The sequence below is a fragment of the Canis lupus genome, chromosome 4, assembly GCF_011100685.1.
Source record: "Canis lupus familiaris isolate Mischka breed German Shepherd chromosome 4, alternate assembly UU_Cfam_GSD_1.0, whole genome shotgun sequence".
Classification (NCBI taxonomy): Eukaryota; Metazoa; Chordata; class Mammalia; order Carnivora; family Canidae; genus Canis; species Canis lupus.
Window position 1 is genome coordinate 23091322 of NC_049225.1, and position 18891 is coordinate 23110212.

Consider the following 18891-nt stretch of genomic DNA (forward strand, 5'->3'; position numbering starts at 1 on the left):
AAAAAATATCCAAAAAAACCCCACAAATATACTGGGAAAATATATATATTTATTTAGTTTTAAAGATTTTATTTATTTATTCATGAGAGACACAGAGAGAGAGAGGCAGAGACACAGGCAGAGGGAGAAGCAGGCTCCCCACAAGGAGCCCGATGTAGGACTCGATCCCAGGACTCCAGGATCACGCCCTGAGCTGAAGGCAGATGCTTAACTGCTGAGCCACCCAGGTGTCCCTGGGGAAATATTTTTTTAATATTTAATATATACATATATGTATTTTAAAAAACTGGCATATTATTAACAGTTCTCCCCCCACCATACCTAAATGACATTGATCTCTCCCACCAAGGCTCCGTTTCTCCTGGTGAGCCTCAGGAAAGCCTGCACTTCCTCCCTCCACCCCTCCACCCCCCATCTTTCTCCCTCCTTCTTCAGGGATGGGCGACTTCCCAGCCTGTTCCTGCTCCCAGCACTCTCCAGTGCCCGGCCTTTGTGATAAACCAGAGAAGCCCTTGTTCCTCCTCCCTCCTTTAAGGACGCCCTCTGTGCCTTTCAGGCCAACAGCAGAACCGTGCTCCTCGCGTCCTTCCCCTGAGAACATCCGTCAGTGGACCTCTGAGCAAGTTCTCTGCGGTCTGAGACCCTCCCTCCCCACTTCCGCTCTTTCCCATACCCTCTTCAGGGGCACGTGTCCCTGTCCCTTGCTCAGGATACTGCAGAGCCTCCTACGTGTCCCATGTACCGTGGGAGCCCCCCCCCCGCCCCACGAACAACCCCCCTAGGGCCCAACTAGCACCTCTTCTGCTACCCGTCGGGTCCTCCTCCCTAGCTGGGCAGGGACCGCACCTAGACTCAGCCCAGGAAACTTCTCTTCGGGCGCACCTGGGTCTGGTACATCAGTCACGGCTGGAGGTTGCTCATGGGGCTGCGGATTATTCTAGTTCATGGCTGGAGGTTGTTTGGCAGGGACGTTCTTGTCCAGTTTCCCTGTGTCAACAAGCATTTGTCTTTTTAACAAATTTGCCTCTTGTCCACTTTTTCCTCATCTCTCAGGTGACCTCTTTGTACTGGATTTCCAAGGCTTTGAGATCTTTAGAGGATTATGAAATTAGCTGCCATCTATTTTGCATTTTCTCTCTGTATTCGCTTGGCACACCTCAGGCTCTCGGAACTCTTAGAGACATAATTCTTGGATCATGATCAACATCTGTCTATGTTGGCCCTCTTTAGCTACATTATTAATTTTTAATAACATCGTGGACACCCATGAACCCCCCCACCCCTGCAGCCACCCCAAGAGCCAGACTGTCCTCCATACCTCACATCTGGCTGCATTCCTCCCCATCTTTGAATCTTGGGTTTGTTTTCCATTCCCGTGCTTGTGTGATCCTTTGTCACATATACACGGATCACATATTGTTTGGGTTTAGTTGCCTTTGAAGCTTATTTAAAAAGTATCATGTTATATGCGTCGTCTCCGGGACTTGTGTTTTCTTTGCCCGATATTACATATCTGGGATTCATTCGTATTTTGGGGGCGTAGGTCTCATTTGTTCCTTTTTATTACCGCATAGTCCTCCGTCACGTGAAAATGCCACAGGCAATCTGTTTTCCTGCTGATGAGTGCGTGCACTGATCCCTGCTATCGCGAATCGTGCTGCTATGAACAACACCTTGTGTGTCTGTCACTGAGCATGAGACTTTGCCTTGGCTAGACACCGTCTCTGACCCTCGCCATAAGCCCGGGATCTGGCGGCCCAGAGCCATTTTACAGACAAGGAAACCAAACTCATGGATCTCCTGAAACGTGCTTTTAGGGTCACACAGCACAGAAGGGGTGGACACAGTATTCGAATCTCTATCTCCCTGCTTCCCAAGCTCACAGTCTTCCTGCCATCCTTTACCATGCTGCCTGGGAAATGAAATGATTCGTGTCAACCCGCTCGTCTGGGTGTGGACTGGAATCCCAGGATTCTATCATTCATTCAGTTAACCCTGAATATTGCCTGTGTGCCTACTGTGGGCCAGGCTCCATGCTGGACCCTGGGGACCCGCAGCGAAGTGAAAGCCACTGTCACTGCCCCTGTGGAACCCACAATCCACTGGGAAATGAGTCTACAAAAGCAGGGTCCGGTGGCTGGGGAGGGAGCACTGGGGAGGAAATACGGGGTGAGAAGAGGCAGTGGGGGTGGGGCCACCTGGGAGGGGGTCCGGAGGGCTGCTGTGCGGGCTTGAGCACCCCCAGGCTGTGGGCACTGGAGGAGATTTTGCCCCTCCCCTCAGAAAAGGTCTCAAATATCTTTTGGGGGCTTTGAACCTGAGATGAGCCCCTCTAAGCAGCTCAGATTCCCAGCTCCCTTTTTCATCTGACTCCCTGGATGACTGCTCAGCTTTCAAGGCAGCCCCCAGCCGGGGCTAATCTGAAATAAAAGTTTTTATTTATCTAGCTTGATACCTGGTGCAAGGTTAAATCATACAAGAGAAAAAGCAATAAAAGAGAAAGATTAAGCGAAAGGCGCCGTCTTAGGCATGCCCTTTTGCAATATGGTTACAAAGATATTAAACCTGAAGTCACCCAACAACCCCACGCTGCAGTTCCCCGGCTCTCCGGGCTCAGCTCCGCAAGGCAGAGGGAGGAGGAGTGGGTGGGGTAGGGGCACAGGTGGGGGCCGCCCTGGGGCTCCCTGCAGACCGGGTAAGTAAGCAGATGGAGTTGCAAGGAGCTCAGCCCATCAGCATCTCCCACCCCCCACGCAGCTCTGATTCATGACTCCCCCGAGGGAACAAAAATGTTGACATCTGCCCCTGCATTCCTGCCAGCACATCCGTGTCTTCGGTGGTGTTCGCTGTGTACCAGCTATGAGCAGGGCCCCCCAGGGAGGGGGCTCAAGTGTCAGGGGACCCCGAGCAGGTTACTTCTCTTGTTTGTGCCTCAGTCTCCGCATCTGTGAAGTGGGAATGTTAACAGAGTTTAAAAAAAAAAAATTGTCCTCTGGTTGATGACAAGCACACACAAGAAAAGATACTAGGGTTGCTCAGCTGTAGGTGGGAATGGAATCTCTAAAAATACTGAAGTTACTGGCTTGTGCCCATCTTCCCTGCCTGCAAAACCTAACACTTCAGCTCTCTGTAAAGCCCCCAGGTGTTGCAGGGGCCCCTGTGGTGCGGAGAGACAGGTGATTCCATGTGCTATATGACTGACCTGGTCTTCTGCCCCTGACCTCTTGTGGGCATCCCCTGCACCAAGCCACCGGAGGTGGGTAACTCACCTGGGCCCCTGTTGTCAGCACCCTTCCATAGCCACTGGAATGGCCCAGCTTCCCCTGGATGTTCCATGATCCCAAAACCAAAATGGACCATGGGGAGAGACCAGGACTGCTTCTCCCCGACTATTGCTGCTGTGCTTGAAACCTGGGCCCCTCGGCACCCTTGCTTGAGTCCCTGTGCATTGTCTGCCCCGCTCCATATAAGCAGCTTCTCCAGTTCCGGCCTGTAGTCCCCCTCTCCATAGGGCCCAGACAGGGCCATGGGGACACCATGCCACCCTCCCTACTCCCAATCTGTGTTTAAAGCAATTTAAAACAAGAAAGGGAGGGGCGCCTGGGTGGCTCAGTGGTTGAGCATCTGTGTTTGGCTCAGGTCATGATCCTGGGGTCCTGGGATTGAGTCCCTCATTGGGCTCCCTCCCGGAAGCCTGCTTCTCCCTCTGCCTATGTCTCTGCCTCTCTCTGTGTGGGTCTCTCATGAATAAATAAATAAATAAAATCTTAAAAAAAGAAAAGGTGAGGGGGGAGGAGAAGGGACCTTTCTTTTAGTGAGAATGTCAACCCCTGCAAGCCCACCCATGAGTTCACTAGACATGTCCATATAGGCCCCAGGGAAAACCCAACTGCACAAGTACTTCATCAGGAAAGCTTGAAGCATAGCATATAGAACATATACCTCAAGAGGTCAGAAAAAGGTGTGTTCTCTGAGAAGGCAGTGCTCTTGGGATGATTTGGAGACCATAAGGAAGGGAAGTGTCACCAGCCAGGGCAGACTGTGAGCACACAATTTCTGGAACTTCCTTTCCAGCCCGAACACCCTCTTGCAGCATGGGACTCCCCCTGGAGACCTCCGAATGCCAGACTAAGGAGCAATCACAATCAATCATAGTGGCCAGCATTTTGCAAATAGCCCATCCAGATGCTTGACCTGCATCAACCCTTTTATTCCTGCCAATAATAACCCCATGAGATGGGTACTATTATTGTCATCCCTTTTTATAGAGGAGGACACTAAGGCCCGGTTGCCCAAGGCCATATGGCCAGTGGGTGGAAGAGCAGGCTGGCTCCAGAACCCACACTTCTGCAGGACCCCTGGCCCCACCGTCCCCTGCCCTGTCCCGAGCACCTGTTGTGACTGCCAAGGTTCGGGAACCGCCAGGCCTACCTCTGGGCTCAGCTGTGTAGCGGTGCCCCGCAGCCTCTCCCTCTGCCTCTCTGTCAAGTGCTCTGTCTGAGTCAATTAACTAGCTGCCCCATTCAAATATTTGACCAATATCCTGGAAACAGAGATTTCAGAGCAGATACTTTCAGACATTGATTGAAGTGAACAAACATTCTGGCAGAGAATGAATTTATTGTTCCCACAATCTCCTTCTGCCGCGCGGTGTTCCATCCCAGCCCCCCAGAAGGCATTGCTCTTATGGGGGGAAGTGAGGTGGAATCAGGCTTTCCAGCCCACTGCCCCCACCACCCGCCTCAGCTGCCGGTGCAGGAGGACCCCCACCCTGAAGGACCACATCAGTGAGGTGCTTTTGAATCAGTGCTAGCAGAGGCTGAAGGGCACTTCACAGCAGCAGCTGGTGTAGCAAGGGTTATTTTAAAGGAGCCAATGACCGATTTTTCTTCATAATGATGGTGGGAGTCTTTGGTATCCAAGAGAGCAATTAAGTTGAGACTTAAGGGAGCATTTTGCAAGTGAGGGCTTGAGGTCCTGGGGTGCAGTTGGTTCTCTAGAGGTCCAAAGGGACAGAAGAGTTGCCTGTTCATGACTCAGCAGATGCTTAGCAAGGTCTTCATCCAGCCTCCCTACCTGGTGATCTTGGGGAGACAGGCTCTAGAATGGAAAGTGGAAATGGGAAACCATTCCACTGAGAAGCTTGAGGACTTGTGGGGAGGGAAGCATATGAATAGCTGCTTATCCATCCACATGGCACTCATTGAGCAGCAAGTGCTGCCAGAAAGTCCTCACGCAGATCAGAGGAGGTAGAGAGTGCTGGGGGGCTAGGGCTGGGGTGAGGGCAACAGCTTCAACCACATGCCGATTCCCAGAGAGATGATTTTAAGTGGCACGCGGGTGGGGCGTGAAATCACATCGAAGCACACAGTGAAACGGTTATTCCCTTCTCAGTCCTTGCTCAGAATTTCTATTTCTGTCATTTCTGTCCAGGAGAAAGTCCAATTGGGTGCTCACACCTTTAACACCTCGTTCGCCTTTGGCTTATCTTCCCATTTAAGAAGAAGAGAGCTGGCTGGAGCCATCAGATGGCAAGCTGTTGTGGCTAAAAATCTAACCACATAGGCTCATTTTATCCATTTTACAATCTCTATTTATGGCCAGTGAACTGGTTCTCCATTTGTGAAGCTCTTAAGTGGATTCTTTTAGAATGAGTTGTTGATGAAAAAATTTAGCCCGATTAAAGAAAATAGTAAACAATAATACAAGTTACATGCAGATAGGGCAATAATTGGGAGGGGAGCATCCAAATGGCTGAAAATAAGGGGTCCTCATGGGCAGTAGACCTGAACTGGCCCTTTCCTCAGCTATCGAATTGAAGGGACGGGACAGTGGAGGCTCAGAGAATCCCACTGATAGCACGCAAAGTGCTCAGAACACCACCTGGCACCAGGCAAGAAGTCAGGACATACCAGCGCTCTGTTGGATAGGACCACGTAAGGAAGCCACCTTGGAAATGGGGGGGCACTAGCACTGGGATGGGAGGGTGGGTGGGGGAAATGGGAAGGAGGGCATCCTGGGCAGGAGGAGCTGACTGGAGCCACGGCTTAGAGGGAGAGGACTATTCATGAAGTGCCTACAAGGCAACAGACGGACCAGCTGGGCTGCAGAAGAGGAAAGATGATTTGAAGGGTCTTAAGGGTCAAGTGAAGGAGTGTGGAGTGTTCCTTTTGGGGCATCTGTGGTTCCAAGAATCTGAGAGCACTTAGGAAGCTGGTTCCTGTGGGAACCCAGAGCAGCCATCCTGAGAGTAGGGCCTTCTGGAAGGAGGAACTGGAACAGCAAGCTTAAGCATGATCTTTCTTACGGTGTCCCATGGCTGTGGTAACAAACCACTACAAAACTGTGGCTTATAGCAACAGAAATTTATTCTCTAATGGCTCTGGAGGCCAGAAGTCTAAAATCAATCTTATGGGGCTAAAATCAAAGCGTCAGCAGGACTGGTTCCTTCTGGGGAGCCCAGGGAGGATCCATTTCTTGCCGCCTCCAGCTGCTGGTGGCCGTCAGTGTTCCTTCATCGGCACGTGGATGCACCACCCAACCTCTTTCCCCCTGGCCATGTTGCCTTCTCCTTTCCTGCAGTCTAATCTCCCTCTGCCTCCCTCTTCAAGGACCCCTGTGGTGACATGTAGAGCCCAGAGGATAATCTGCCCCTCCCATGATGCTTCACTGAATCATGTACACCATGTAAAGTAACATTCAGAGGTTTCAAGGATCAGGAGCTGGCTGTCTTTGAGGGCCATTATTCAGCCTACCACAGCATCTTTGCCCCACTCTGGTCTTTTGCCCCACTCATCTCTCTCTACCACACTGACCCCCTCGTGATCTCACCTGGTTCATCCGTGACGGCCATACTGCCCCCTCTCCATCACGGCTGCCCCTGGATTGTCCTTCTAGCTTCTGTCTCAGCTGTCAACCATCTTCATATTCTAGTTTTCTAATTCCAGAGTTCCTAGAGGGGGGGTCAGATTGGCCAGCTCATCATCACAAGCAGTATCCACAAGCCGTAGGGAGCTGGCAGCCCGGGTTGGTGTCACCCAAGACAGCCAGCGCAGAAGAGGACAACAGGGCTATGAGTGGGTGGGCCCTAATCCCTCTAGTACGCTTTAAATGACAGACAGATAGGCCAATGGGACAGAATGCAGCTCTTAGGACTAGACCCACATATAAACATGGGAACTTGATATATGATAAAGGTGGTGCCACAAATCAGTGGGGAAGAGATGACTTGTTTAGTAGCTGGTGTTGGGAAAACTAGCTCACTCTGTAGAGAAAAATAAAGCAAGTTCTCCACCATATACTGTATGCCAAGGTAGACTTCAGATGGATTAAAGATGTCAACGTGAACAGTAAAATACAAAGCTCATAAAAGGAAATGTGGGGGTATATCTTCATGACCTTGTGCTTGGAAAGGACTTAGCACCCAAAGAGCACATGCTGGCAGTGAAAGATGGATCTACATCAAAAGATTTCCAATTCAGTCAGAACATATGGACAAAGCTAACAACAGATGACATGTGGGGTGAAGATTTCTGCAACAATTAAAATCAACAAGGGACTATATAGACTGCACAAGGAATCCCTGCAAATCATTCGGGAAAAGTTGGAAAATTCAATGGAAAAATAGGCAAAGTGTATTCACCAGGATGGGAAAGCCTGCCAACGAGGGGAACGCAGGGTCAAGGTGCTGAAGCTGAGCACAGACCAGGGCAATGCAAGTGGCAACTACCGTGACCAACCTGGTCACACACATCCCCCATATGGGCACATGGGCCAGCTTCCCCCGCTGCCTGCTTTTGTGTGATCTCAGACCTGAGAACAGATTCAAAAGAGTCATTTTGCAGGTGGTTTGATGGTAGTAAATCCTACCTTTGAACTGCACTTAAGTGAAATATTATCTCCTCCCCCCAAAGTTCCATTCTTCTTAGTAGGAGACCGATATTACCAAAAAAAAAAAAAAATGTGTTATTGTTTTGGATTTCCTCAAAAATTTTGTGGAAATTTATTTTCTCTCATTAAATAGGTACCAACACAATGTCCTCAATTTTGCCTCTTGACCTGCAAGGTCTAAAATATTTACTATGGCCTTTTCCAGAAAAGGTTTGCCAGCCCCTACACTGGAGAATACTCTATATCAGTTAGAAGCCACAAACTCGGAGGTTAAATCACGTGAAGTCACTGTTCTTGTAGGTCAGAAATGGTGGGATGTCAGCAGTTTCGTATGATTCAACTTAATAAATGTACAGAAAGCAAAAGAGATAAATCTTGAAAGCCTAGTTTTAAGTGGTGAAAGAACAGAAAGGAATAGCATGATACCATGTATGTCAGTAAAACAAGCCAATAGCAACAGTAGATATTTAACGATACTACGTGCCTGTGCATATTGGCAACTTCAGCAAAATGCTGGAATTGGCACTTCTTTGGGAGAAGGAGATGACCAAATGAGGGCTTAAGAGGAAAACGCAACAGTGGTGACATTTATTAGCATTTATTGGGTCATCGCCACATGCCCTGCTTTAAGCAGCTTACGCGTGTTGGCTCACTTGTCTTCACGGCAGCACCCCAGGGAAGAAGGTGCTGTCATTGTCCCTACAACATAGATGAGGAAACAGAGCTCAGGGAGGTTGAGGAACTAGCCCAAGGGCACTCAGCTTGTCGGTGTCGGAGCCGGGGTTGGACTGAGGCACTTTGGTCTCCAATTCTGGAGATCACGTCTGACGTTGAGAAAGCTAGGAGGGATTCAGAGGGATGTTGGGTCTGGCTCCACCCTTTTATCTCAGTCCCAACCTACTGTGTGTCCTGCTATTTCTTTCTCATCCTGCTTCTGCAGAATTCAGAGCACCCACCCTAGCTGCTAGCCATCCTCCAGAGTGTGGAGGTACGGACGCTGTCCCTACCTTGACCCAACTTGGAGTGATGGGATGGCCACCCACAGGATAAAATGACCGCCTAGATGCTCCCTGAGAAATGTCTCTGGCATTAGTGTGCTAAGGTAGCAGATCAGATTGGTCTGAGGTCAAATCCTGGCCCCGAGTGCAACAGCCTGTGGGACCGCTGCGAATCACTTCTGTAAATTGAGGTTAAAACACCTGCTTCAGAGGGGGCAGTGCTTAGCTCAATACCTGGCATATAGTAAATGCTCAGTAAATTACTATTATTCCCAAGTTCATTGACCTCATTTAGGGGAAGTGACTGCTTCCAACTGTATGTTCTCGAATAAAGGACAGTCCAGAAGAGTGGAGAGGAGTGGCACCTGGGTGGCTCAGTCAACTAAGCGCCTGACTCTTGACTTTAGCTCGGGTCATGATGTAAGAGTTGTGAGATTGATCCCCATGTTGGGCTCCGTGCTGGGCGTGGAGCCTGTTTGAGATTCTTGCTCTCCCTCTGCCCCTCCCCCACCTCTCCCCTCTCTCTCAAAAAACAAAGATAAAACCTTTAACAAACAGAAAAAGATGAGCGGAGAGGAGCCTGCAGCAGCCTATCTACCTACAAAGTCTGCCCGTCACTCCATTATCCATCTGTCTATGTCCTTCCCTTCTTTAAGCCTTACCTTCCCACTCACAGCCTCCAGAAGCCTCCCTGACTCCCCAGCTTGCATGGTCTGGTTGATGGAAGCAGGGTGGTCAGCTCCATTCCATTTCTCATTAGATGCTCCTGCTGTCTGACCAGCCCAGCTTCCATGTTCTCTCTGACCTGTCACCTCTGGGCTAGGACCACCCTAGCCCAGAGGTGTTTAACGAGGCTCTGCCTTCTTTGCCTCATTCTCTCCCTCTCCATCATGGAATCCCCTGGAATGCACACACATCCATCAGGCGCCCTGGTTGTGAGCCACTGAAGCTGAGGCCTGCTTGGGCCCCAACCACGTTGCCCTGAGAACCCAGAAAGAAGCCCTGTTTTCCTGAGGGCCTCACGTGGGCCAGCTGCCAGGGGCCTCCACGTAAGTTGTGCGTCCTCAGGATGACACGGCAAGGGAGGAATGGCCTTTCCGCTTCACCTCTGAGAACACGGAGGCTCACCCAGGGTGGCCTGCCCGAGTTTGCCTAGGTCGCGTTTGGCACCAAGCCACCCACATCCCATATCCAGGACCTCATCCCATGTCCAGGATCTGCATCACTCCCCAGCCACCTCTGCTCAGAGGGGACCATCTAACACCCACGTTTCTACTGTGAAATTTACTCCCCTTCCTGTTTCTCCAGGGAACCAAATACCATACCAGCCGCCTTTCCTCTGTGGCCCTTGTGACTCAGAACAGCTAATTGGGGCTTGGCTGACTTGGAGCAGCTCTGGCCAGCCCTCCTGTGATTAGCACTGAGTTTTCCTGGCTCCAAGAATCGTGCCTTCTGCTTGGCTCCACTCAGGGACAGTGGAAGATTTATACGCAATGTGAGTTCAGCAGGGAGAAGGGACTGGCCTAGAGTGACAGTGGAAAATGGGAAGCTTCTTGTCCTGTAGCTGTAATTAAGGTACCAGTGGAGTCCCCCACCCACCCACAAAGATGTCATGCAGGACCCTCTACAGAGGCTGCATCTTCAGCTTGCAAAAAGCACTACTGCTGTCCCCATTTCACAGATGAGAAAACAGGATCAGAAAGGTTATGTAACATGGGGTGCCTCCTGGGTGGCTCAGTCAATTAAGCATCTGCCCTCAGCTCAGTCATGATCTCAGTGTCCTGGGCTAGAGCCCCACAACAGGCTCCCTGCTCAACAGGGAGCCTGCTTCTCTCTCTCCCTCTGCCCCTCTCTCCCTGCTTATGTGCTCACTCTCTCTCTGTCAAATAAATAATCTTTAAGAAGAAGAAAGGAAGAAAGAAGAAAAGAAAGAAAAGAAAAGAAAAGAAAAGAAAAGAAAAAGAAACAAAAAGAAAGGCAGGTTTATGTAACACGTAGGGCCATCCAAGTCAAGAAGTGGCAGGTCTACGTGAGTCCGAAGTCCACATGCTTGTCCACATGACAACGCCATCATGTACAGACCCTACCCACACTGTTCCCTTTTCACAGGTGAGTAAACTGAGACTCAGAGAGTTCAAGAAACTCAAAGTCAAATGGCTGGTGAAGCGGTTGATACTGAACTGGCTCCCGCTCCAGTTTTTATCCTGTCCGCTGCCCGCATAACTTTTTCATCCACACCAGAAGCCTCTGCCCCAAGTCTGGGCAATAGAAGCACGAGTAGGTAGGGTCGTCCCGGGAGGCCTGGTTATCAGAGAGGCCCAGAAGGGCCACACTGCAAAAGGTGCTGGAAGTGAGGCCGACTGGATGTGCTGGGCCCGAGGGAGCTGTGTAGGGTCTTACAGGACCAGTGAAGTGCCGACCTGGTGCCTTAACAGTGCCCGCATGTGCCGCCCGACCTGGGCCCGCCTCCGGGCCACCCGGTGCTCCCTCCCCTGCAAGGCTGGGGACATTCAGGCCGCTGAGGTCAGGTCTTTGTTTGAAGGACAGATAATTAATCCCACAAAGTAATCCCCGGAACGCTCTGGCAGATTTATGGAGATCGCCTCTGTCCCAGGAACTCTGCCTTAACCATCTTTCATTTCCCAAGCAAAGCAAGTGACTTGTTATATCACAGGCCCTACGCCAATAGGAATTTCATTTCAGGGACTTCTCCAGGCGCAGGGAGATTGATAACCCAGCCTGAGAACCCGAGATGGTTCTGGGGTCAGGCAGGGAGGGGAGCAGCAGGCACAGCTCTCCCGCCTCCTGTCCCCTTGCCCATCGGCATTTTACTCCCAACACTGGGGGCGCAGTTGCGTGGGGCTCACCAGCCACAGGCCACAGGGACCCAGGTAGCGTCCCGTGCAACCTTTCCAAGTCGCAGATGGGAAAAGCGAGGCCCAGAGCAGTGAGGGAAGGGGCCTGTTTCCCAGGCCAGCTCCTTCAGCTGCTCGGCACCAGCTCTCCCCCGCGGTTACCACTCCCCTGCTCTGCCTGGAAGCTGCCTCGGGTACAGGATGCAGAGTCCATCACCGGTGGAGGCTCAGGGGAGAGCCCCCCATGGGACTCCTTGGAGCCTGCTTCCTGAGAGGGCTTTTATGTTGGGGAGGGAGCCGGGCTTGACAGCTCACCCACCCCTCAAAGAGAGGAAGAGAGGGCGAGGAAGGGGGACGTGGTCCTGGAGGTCGTGGTAGTGGCTTCTGGTCTGTTGGCTCTGCCTCTAGTTCGCTGAGCAGTTTGGGGAGCTTGTCCCTTTTTATAACACAGAGGTTGAGCTAAGTGGATTACTTATAAATATTTATCAGGTACCTCTCCTGTGCCAGCGTCTGGGGATATAACCATGAACGAGACAGATAAAGCTGTTGACCTCATGGAACTTACAGTTTAGTGAGGGAAATAGAAAGTAAACTGACAGATGAATGCATGAGATAATTTTAAAGAGTTGACAGGTACTTGGGAGAAAATAAAACACTGGTGGATTGGAGGCGGACGGGAGAGTGACTGAGCTGGGGGCGACTTGGCTGGGTGGTTGGGAAAGGCCTCCTGGGTATGGTGACATTTGAGAGAGGCCTGAGCGACTGTGGAGGTGGTGGCCATGCAGAGCTATGGGGAAAAAAGTTCCAGGCAGGAGACACAGCATATGCAAAGGCCCTGAGGCAAGAATGAGCTGGGGGTGTCTAAGAAACAAGAACCCAGAAAGAGAGGTTGGATGAGGGTAGGGCAGGTGGGGAATAGAGGAGTGGCTGGCTACAGGAAACTCAGAGAAGCTGGAGTGGGATGGAGCACTTAGGGTCTTGCAGACCAGGATGAGGCGTCGGGACCTTATGCCATGTGCACTGGGGAAACATTGCAATGGAGTAACTTGAGCTTAAAGGCCTTGGTCAGGCCTTGACAAGATCAGAGAAAGGTGGAGCTTGGGCTGGAGAGGGAGCAAGAGGAGAAGCAAGGAGCCTGCTGGAAGGCCGCGGAGGTGACCAGGTGAGAGAGAATCTGGAGCACTCGTGCCAACCATCCTGGACTCCGTCCCTTGTCGGTCCAGCCACCCACAACTCTTCGAACCACCCCCAGCCTCCATGGCAGCCACCCCTGTCCTTCAGAGAACTCACTCGTTGTTCAGAGCCCTGCACTGGCCCGGCCTGCTCTCTCCTGCCCCAGCTCATCCCTCTGCGTCTCTCCCATGACTCGACAGAGCTCTCTCCTGGGCCAGGCTCAGAGCTGGTCCTTCTGCACACGCTGCCTCATCCGCACTCCTGTTTCACCCCACCCTGCCCTCGAGAGCGGGGGGGCCAGACTGCGGGCACCCCAGAAGTGAAGGGAGAGCCTGGTCACCGCCCAGAGAGTGGGGGACAGTGTGGCAGCCCGCAGGACGGTACTCGCCAACTTGGCAGCCCCTTGTCAACAGGAGCCGGGCCTGGTGGGGCTGGCTCCTTCCTGAGGCTCGTACCGGGCACTTGATAATTAAAGCCGCACGTCATCTTCCATGGGGGGAGCTGCAGGCTGGGCTGGACATCTGGGCAGAGGTTGGGGGGCTGAAGAGCAAAGACTGCCGTCCTTTCTGGCTTTGACGGAGGTGGCGTTCGGGCTCTGAGGCTCCGTTTGGTGTCGGGGCAGTGCCAGGAGCCTCCCCCACAGACAAAGAACTTCCTCTTTTCCAGGGGCGCTGAGTCTCAGGCCTGCAAACATCCCCAGAAGATATCATCTGTCTCCAGCAAGATTCTGTGCTCCTCCCACCCCTTCAGAAGTGTCTCTCCACAGAGCTTGGAGGGGGGGTGCCAGGGGGTGCCCATCCCCTCAGCAGTGCTGGGGAGCTTCCTGGAGAAACTGCCCTCCTGCCAAGAGAGTAGGGAGGGGGGGTCTGTAGCCCAGATCAGGCCTTGTAATTGAGAGGACCCTGGCCGCATATCCCAAGGCTGGCCCTGTGAGAAGGACCCTGAACTCTGACCTGTGGCTCTCCTTTTCAGAAGTGTGGTCAGAGTCTTTCCGGAGACTTTGGTTGCTGACCCTCCTCCTTGGCCAAAAAGGCAAGGACGTCTTTCTTTCTCCCACTTCCCGCTTGCTCAGCAGAAGTTCCTGCCTGTGTGAGCCAAGGAACATCTCGGGACACCCCTCCCTGTCTGGCCGGGCTCACTCATCAAGCATTCTGAACACCCACTCTCAGTGTGGGGCGCTGGGCCAGGACCTGGGGACACAATGTGACATCTAGGACTGACATTTGAGCTGGGAGGATGAGGGCTTTCTGGAGGCCGGGCTGCCAGGATGAAATGGCCACCCCTTGCCTCTCCCCCACCCAAACCCTATCCAGGACCCCAGTCTTCGTCAGGGCAGCAGGGCCAGGCTCACTGGCAAATGTGCAATAGCACATATTTAGAGAAGCACAGAACCTGATACAACACACCCCCATGGGTTCACCACCCAGGCGACGCTGGTTGTCGTCTTGCCCTGTTTGCTTCTGATCTTTTTTTGCTCTTCTTCTTGTTCTTGGTTGGGAAATGAAACTTTACCATGTGGGCAGCACCTTTTCTTTCATTTTCGATGATCTCAGAGGCTTGCTCCCTGACGACTGAGTAGAAAGAGTTAAAGCCTCTAATCTTAATGTGGCTTCAAAAGCAGGGTCCCTGCTGGAAGAGGGGCTACGTCTCAAGTGACATCAGGAATCATTTATTTTGCTTAGTGCGACAAAGGCAGGCTCAGTGCACTTCCAAGTCCTTTTCAGAGATGTATACAGCATTTAAGGATGAACTGAGATTTGCTGTAATGACTCTGGAAGATGCTGCAGGGGGGAGGACAGTTTTTAAAATGATCGACAAAATGTCGATGATGGTTGACTCGAGGTGATGGGTATATAGGGCTTCACTGTGCTCCTGTCTCTACGTTTACTTATGTTTGAAATTGTCCACAGTGAGAAACGTTTCTTTTTTATAAAACATGGTCCCCAAAGCTGCCAGGGGAGCCACCGCTGGCCCAGAACCCACATCTGATTATGATCCAGTCGGGCACCCAGAGTTGAACCAGCTTGAGGATGACCCAGTAGACCCAGCTCTGCCTCTAACCTGCATGTGATGCTGGCCACGTTCCTCTCCATCCTCAACCCTCCGATCCCCAGGGGAGATGAAGTTCAAGCCTGATGGGATTTTCAGCACTCTTCCATTTTCCATCTCTGACTCTGGACACATCTAACTTGTGTGCTCAGAGACCCCACTGGAGGGTAACTGTGGGAGCAGCTGGTTTTTCGCCATCACTTTTTTCGGTGGGTTCCCCACACCCCCTCTCAAGAGCTCTGGGCGAAAGGGTTCTGTGGCCAAATAAGTTGGAGAGACACTGTATTCACAGGGTGGTCATCCTGGTGGGTCGCAATGCACATTAGCACATTAAAGGCTCTGACAAGTCTCGTGGTGAAGATAGATACCTTCTCAGTGTTTCCAGAATTATCTGGACCACAGAACTTTTTAAAAGTTAGCTTCTTCTCTATCCCATGCAGGAGTTCCCAAAGCTAATCTTTGGGAAAACCTGACCCTCTTGTTTTCGGATTAGGGGGCTCCTACCCCCATAGGACAAATTTGCCATCTTTTCTTGTGAACATGATTTCTGATTTCTGACCCATTTTCAGTAGAACACAAGATAATTTTTTTTATGCTTTCCACATTGTCGGGTGGGTTTTGTACTTAACTAAATTGGTAGTTGGTAACTCCAGTCTTGCCCTGACCAGAAGTATCTGCTTTGATGTTACACTCTGAGTCACTGACCAGATGCCGGAAAACCCTCCGACATTGGGAAACTATGCCTGGCACAGACTGGGGCTTTCCTGGTGGGGCCTTCTAGAAGCAGTGTTTGTAGGGAGGAGCAGGAAAAAAGAACACAGGCCTTGGCATTAAAAGCTGCGGGTTTAGATTTTAGTTCAACCACTTACCAGCCGCATGACTCGGGACAAATTAGCCTCTCACATCAGTTTACTCATCAGTGGGGCTCCTATGAGGATTAAGCAGCATAAATGTCCCGAGTGCCAAGTGTCCTTCCTTCTCCAAAAGAATCTATAGCAACAGCTAATATTTATTAAGCACTTACTATGTGCTGGACACTGTGCTGAACTGAAGAGATGCATTGCCAGCTTTTGCATTCACATCAGCCCTATGAGATAAGTATTATCCTTCCCCCTTTTACAGCCCAGGAAACCCCAGAGAGGGTAGTTAACTTGCCCATAGTCGCACAGCTGGAGAGGCGTGGTCTTAGGCACTCCAACCTCTACCCCTTTCAAAAAGATCAGATCCGGATGAAGACGTTAATCCTCTGAATCTCAAGAACTTCACCTGTCTGGTCAGCGTTTCCTGGTCCGAGGATGACCTGGATGGCATAACGTCAGGCCTCGTACATCCTTGGATGTGCGCTCGTAGACAGTCCTAGAATCTTAAAACTGAAAGAGTCAATGGGGACTTCTAAGTTCCCTGAGGCTTCAAGCCCCCAGCCCGTCCCCTGGGGCCCCTCTGTGGGTGCAGAATGTGCTGGACGCTGTCCCCTCCTCCCATCACCGACCTCAGCCAGGACAGCTAGCTCTGTTCTGGACTGTTTTATATACTGGGGATCTGTGCAAGATTTTCCCTGATGAAAGGATTTTCTACCAAAACAAAGACATGTGAGAAACCCCTGCCAAAGGAAAGCCAGGCGTTTTGAAACAAGGGAGGACCCTGAGGCCCAGTGAGGTTAAGTAACTTGGTTAAGTAACTTGGTCACCAGCTCTCCTCCTGAGTGGCATGCAGATCGCCGTCCTCTCTTCGGGACTCGGGGCAGGGGTCAGGCCGAGGAGGGCTTCGCAGCCCCCTCCCCAGGGAGCCCCTCAAGGTCAGTCGTCCAGGCCGGTTCTGCCCGCTGGTGGCCAGTTTCTATGAAGATAACTGTGTCTGAGGCTGGCTCCCTGAACCTCGTCCGACCACATCTATTTCTGGGCCGCGGAGCCCTGACGGAGCACAATTTGATTCATAAATTACCCAGCTCAAGGTGTGTGTGATGGGCTCTCCTTCCCAGATTTGAAAGTCATCTACTCCAGAACTTGCAGTACTTGGGGCCGGAGGAGGGGCAGCTGTGGGACTGTCGGGATCAGCGGCCACGGAGGGGAAGTGGCAGGGGAGATGGGAGGACTCGGTGGCTGCGGGAGCACTGCTTGTGGGCTCTGTAAATCCTCCCAGCAACCCCAGGAGGCAAATTCTAGTACCGTCGCTGCCTGGCAGGTGAGGAAGTTGAGGCTCAGAGGGGCGAAGTCATTTGCCCAAAGTCACGCAGCTGGAAATAGCGGAGCTGGGATTCTAGCTCCGGGTTCTCTGACGCCAGAGTTCCTCCCACGTGGTCATGGCGATGGGGGAATGGAACAAGGGACACTTAGAGAACAAGGTTTGACCCTGGGAAACAGGGTTGGAAGGGAAGGTCCAGGGACGCCAGGCCGCCTCATTCTGCAAACTTGGGTGTGCTCCTGCAGCTGACCTGGCACCCCACCCTGCCCCCTTCCCACAGTCCTCTCTGCCTAACGTCAGCCAACTCCAGGCACTGCTTAGTTCCACCTGCCCCTGGACACTTGGATCATCAGCCTTGACTCCTATCTGACATGGACAGGTATTCTCAACCACAATAAGGAAACTGAGGCTCAGAGAGGCCCACAAACATGAATCCAATCTCCTGACTTCATGTCGAGTCCCCAGCCAGCTCTTTCACATAGGCTTTGTCCTCCAGGCGACCAGTCTTTGCCATTGGATGGGGAGCACCTGCGGGCACTCCCCATGTCTCCGACCTATGCTTGGCACCTAGAGGCTCAGTAGCGTGGTGGGTGGTCTCTGGGGCCCCCACTCCCTGGCAGCCCCTTCCCTGCACCTGTCTTTGCCACGTCGCCCTGCTGGGTCAGCAGAGATGCCAGACGAGGGGGTGAGGGCCCACAGGATGACAGACAGTGCACACACCCCCCCCTCCCACTTCCATCTCCTTGGGCATCTGATCACTTGTCCTCTTTGTTTTCTTAAGTGTCTCCCCTCCTCCTTCCCCCTCGCACTCCCGCTCCGGGACAAGGCCTTTCAGATCATCAAATATCACAGGCTCCTTATGCGAGGACTGAGATGGCTTTATCGGAGCCCGTAAATCTCCCAGAGCCCTGACGCCCTCTTGAGTGCCAAGCCTCGGGTGAGTTATGTGGGCCGGGCCCAGCAGCGGGCAAAACGGGAGGCCCTCTGGGGAACACAGCCGAGCGACCCGGCACACCTTGGCACCCAACCTGGGCCAGAGGAGGGGCCTCAGTTGCAGAATGGGTGTTCTGGGCCCATCTGCCGCAGGCCCCAGAGGCAGCCAGGCTCAGGGCAAGCGAGCAGGTGGGTTCCTGGGGGATCGCCGCACCTGCTCTCCCTCTCCTCACCTTGCTCGCCGCCGCCGACCAGTCTCCAGACCCACACAGGAGAGACCACAGCAGCTGTGAGGGACATTTGAGACCCGAATGACCAAGGTTCTAATCCCAGTATAGTCATGAGGTTGCCATGTATCTTTGAAGGTGGCATCTCCCTGACTGAGCCTCAGCTTCCTAATCTGATCATTGGGGTATTCTGAGAGTGCTGGCCTCCCAGGGCATTCTGAGAGTCCAGTGAGCTCACACACATCTCTTGGGGGCTGCCTGGCATGCGCACTAAGCCTCACAGGCTCTGGAGTCAGCCAGCCTGGCCTTGAGCCCTGCCTCCACCACTTACCAGTGATGTGACCTCAAGCAAATCGCTTAGTCTCCCTCTCTCTCTCTCTGCGCCTTGGTTTTCTCACCTGGGAAATGGGAATGACATTAATAATGGGAATGATGAAGATGATGACGCCCTGTCCGTGGAGTTGCCATGAAGCATAATGGATAGATTCGTGCAAAGTGCTTAGAACCTGGCCTGACACACGACGGGCCTGCAGTAGATGGTCCTTGTCACTGCACCTTTTGTCGCTACCATCACGAAAACCATGC

General features: G+C 52.2%; 1 protein-coding gene and 2 long non-coding RNA genes across 11 annotated transcripts in view; 1 reads left to right on the forward strand and 2 right to left on the reverse strand.

Moving 5' to 3' along the window:
• Window positions 1–18891, forward strand: part of CDH23 (cadherin related 23) — a 365507-nt gene that overhangs the window by 150295 nt on the left and 196321 nt on the right. The window lies entirely within an intron of this gene.
• On the reverse strand, window positions 785–4597 carry LOC119871468. The gene is made up of 4 exons (XR_005357937.1): window positions 4432–4597; window positions 3943–4128; window positions 1319–2945; window positions 785–987 (listed from the first exon to the last, which is right to left on the reverse strand). It is a non-coding gene; the product is annotated as an uncharacterized LOC119871468 (long non-coding RNA).
• On the reverse strand, window positions 4613–17407 carry LOC111095476. Of its 4 annotated transcripts, none has more exons than XR_005357935.1 (6): window positions 16907–17405; window positions 16653–16801; window positions 13870–16328; window positions 13372–13600; window positions 6832–6952; window positions 4613–5100 (listed from the first exon to the last, which is right to left on the reverse strand). It is a non-coding gene; the product is annotated as an uncharacterized LOC111095476 (long non-coding RNA). The 4 variants fall into 4 exon arrangements; XR_005357934.1 differs by having other exon boundaries at window positions 13870–16335; XR_005357936.1 differs by having other exon boundaries at window positions 16232–16335; window positions 16907–17319.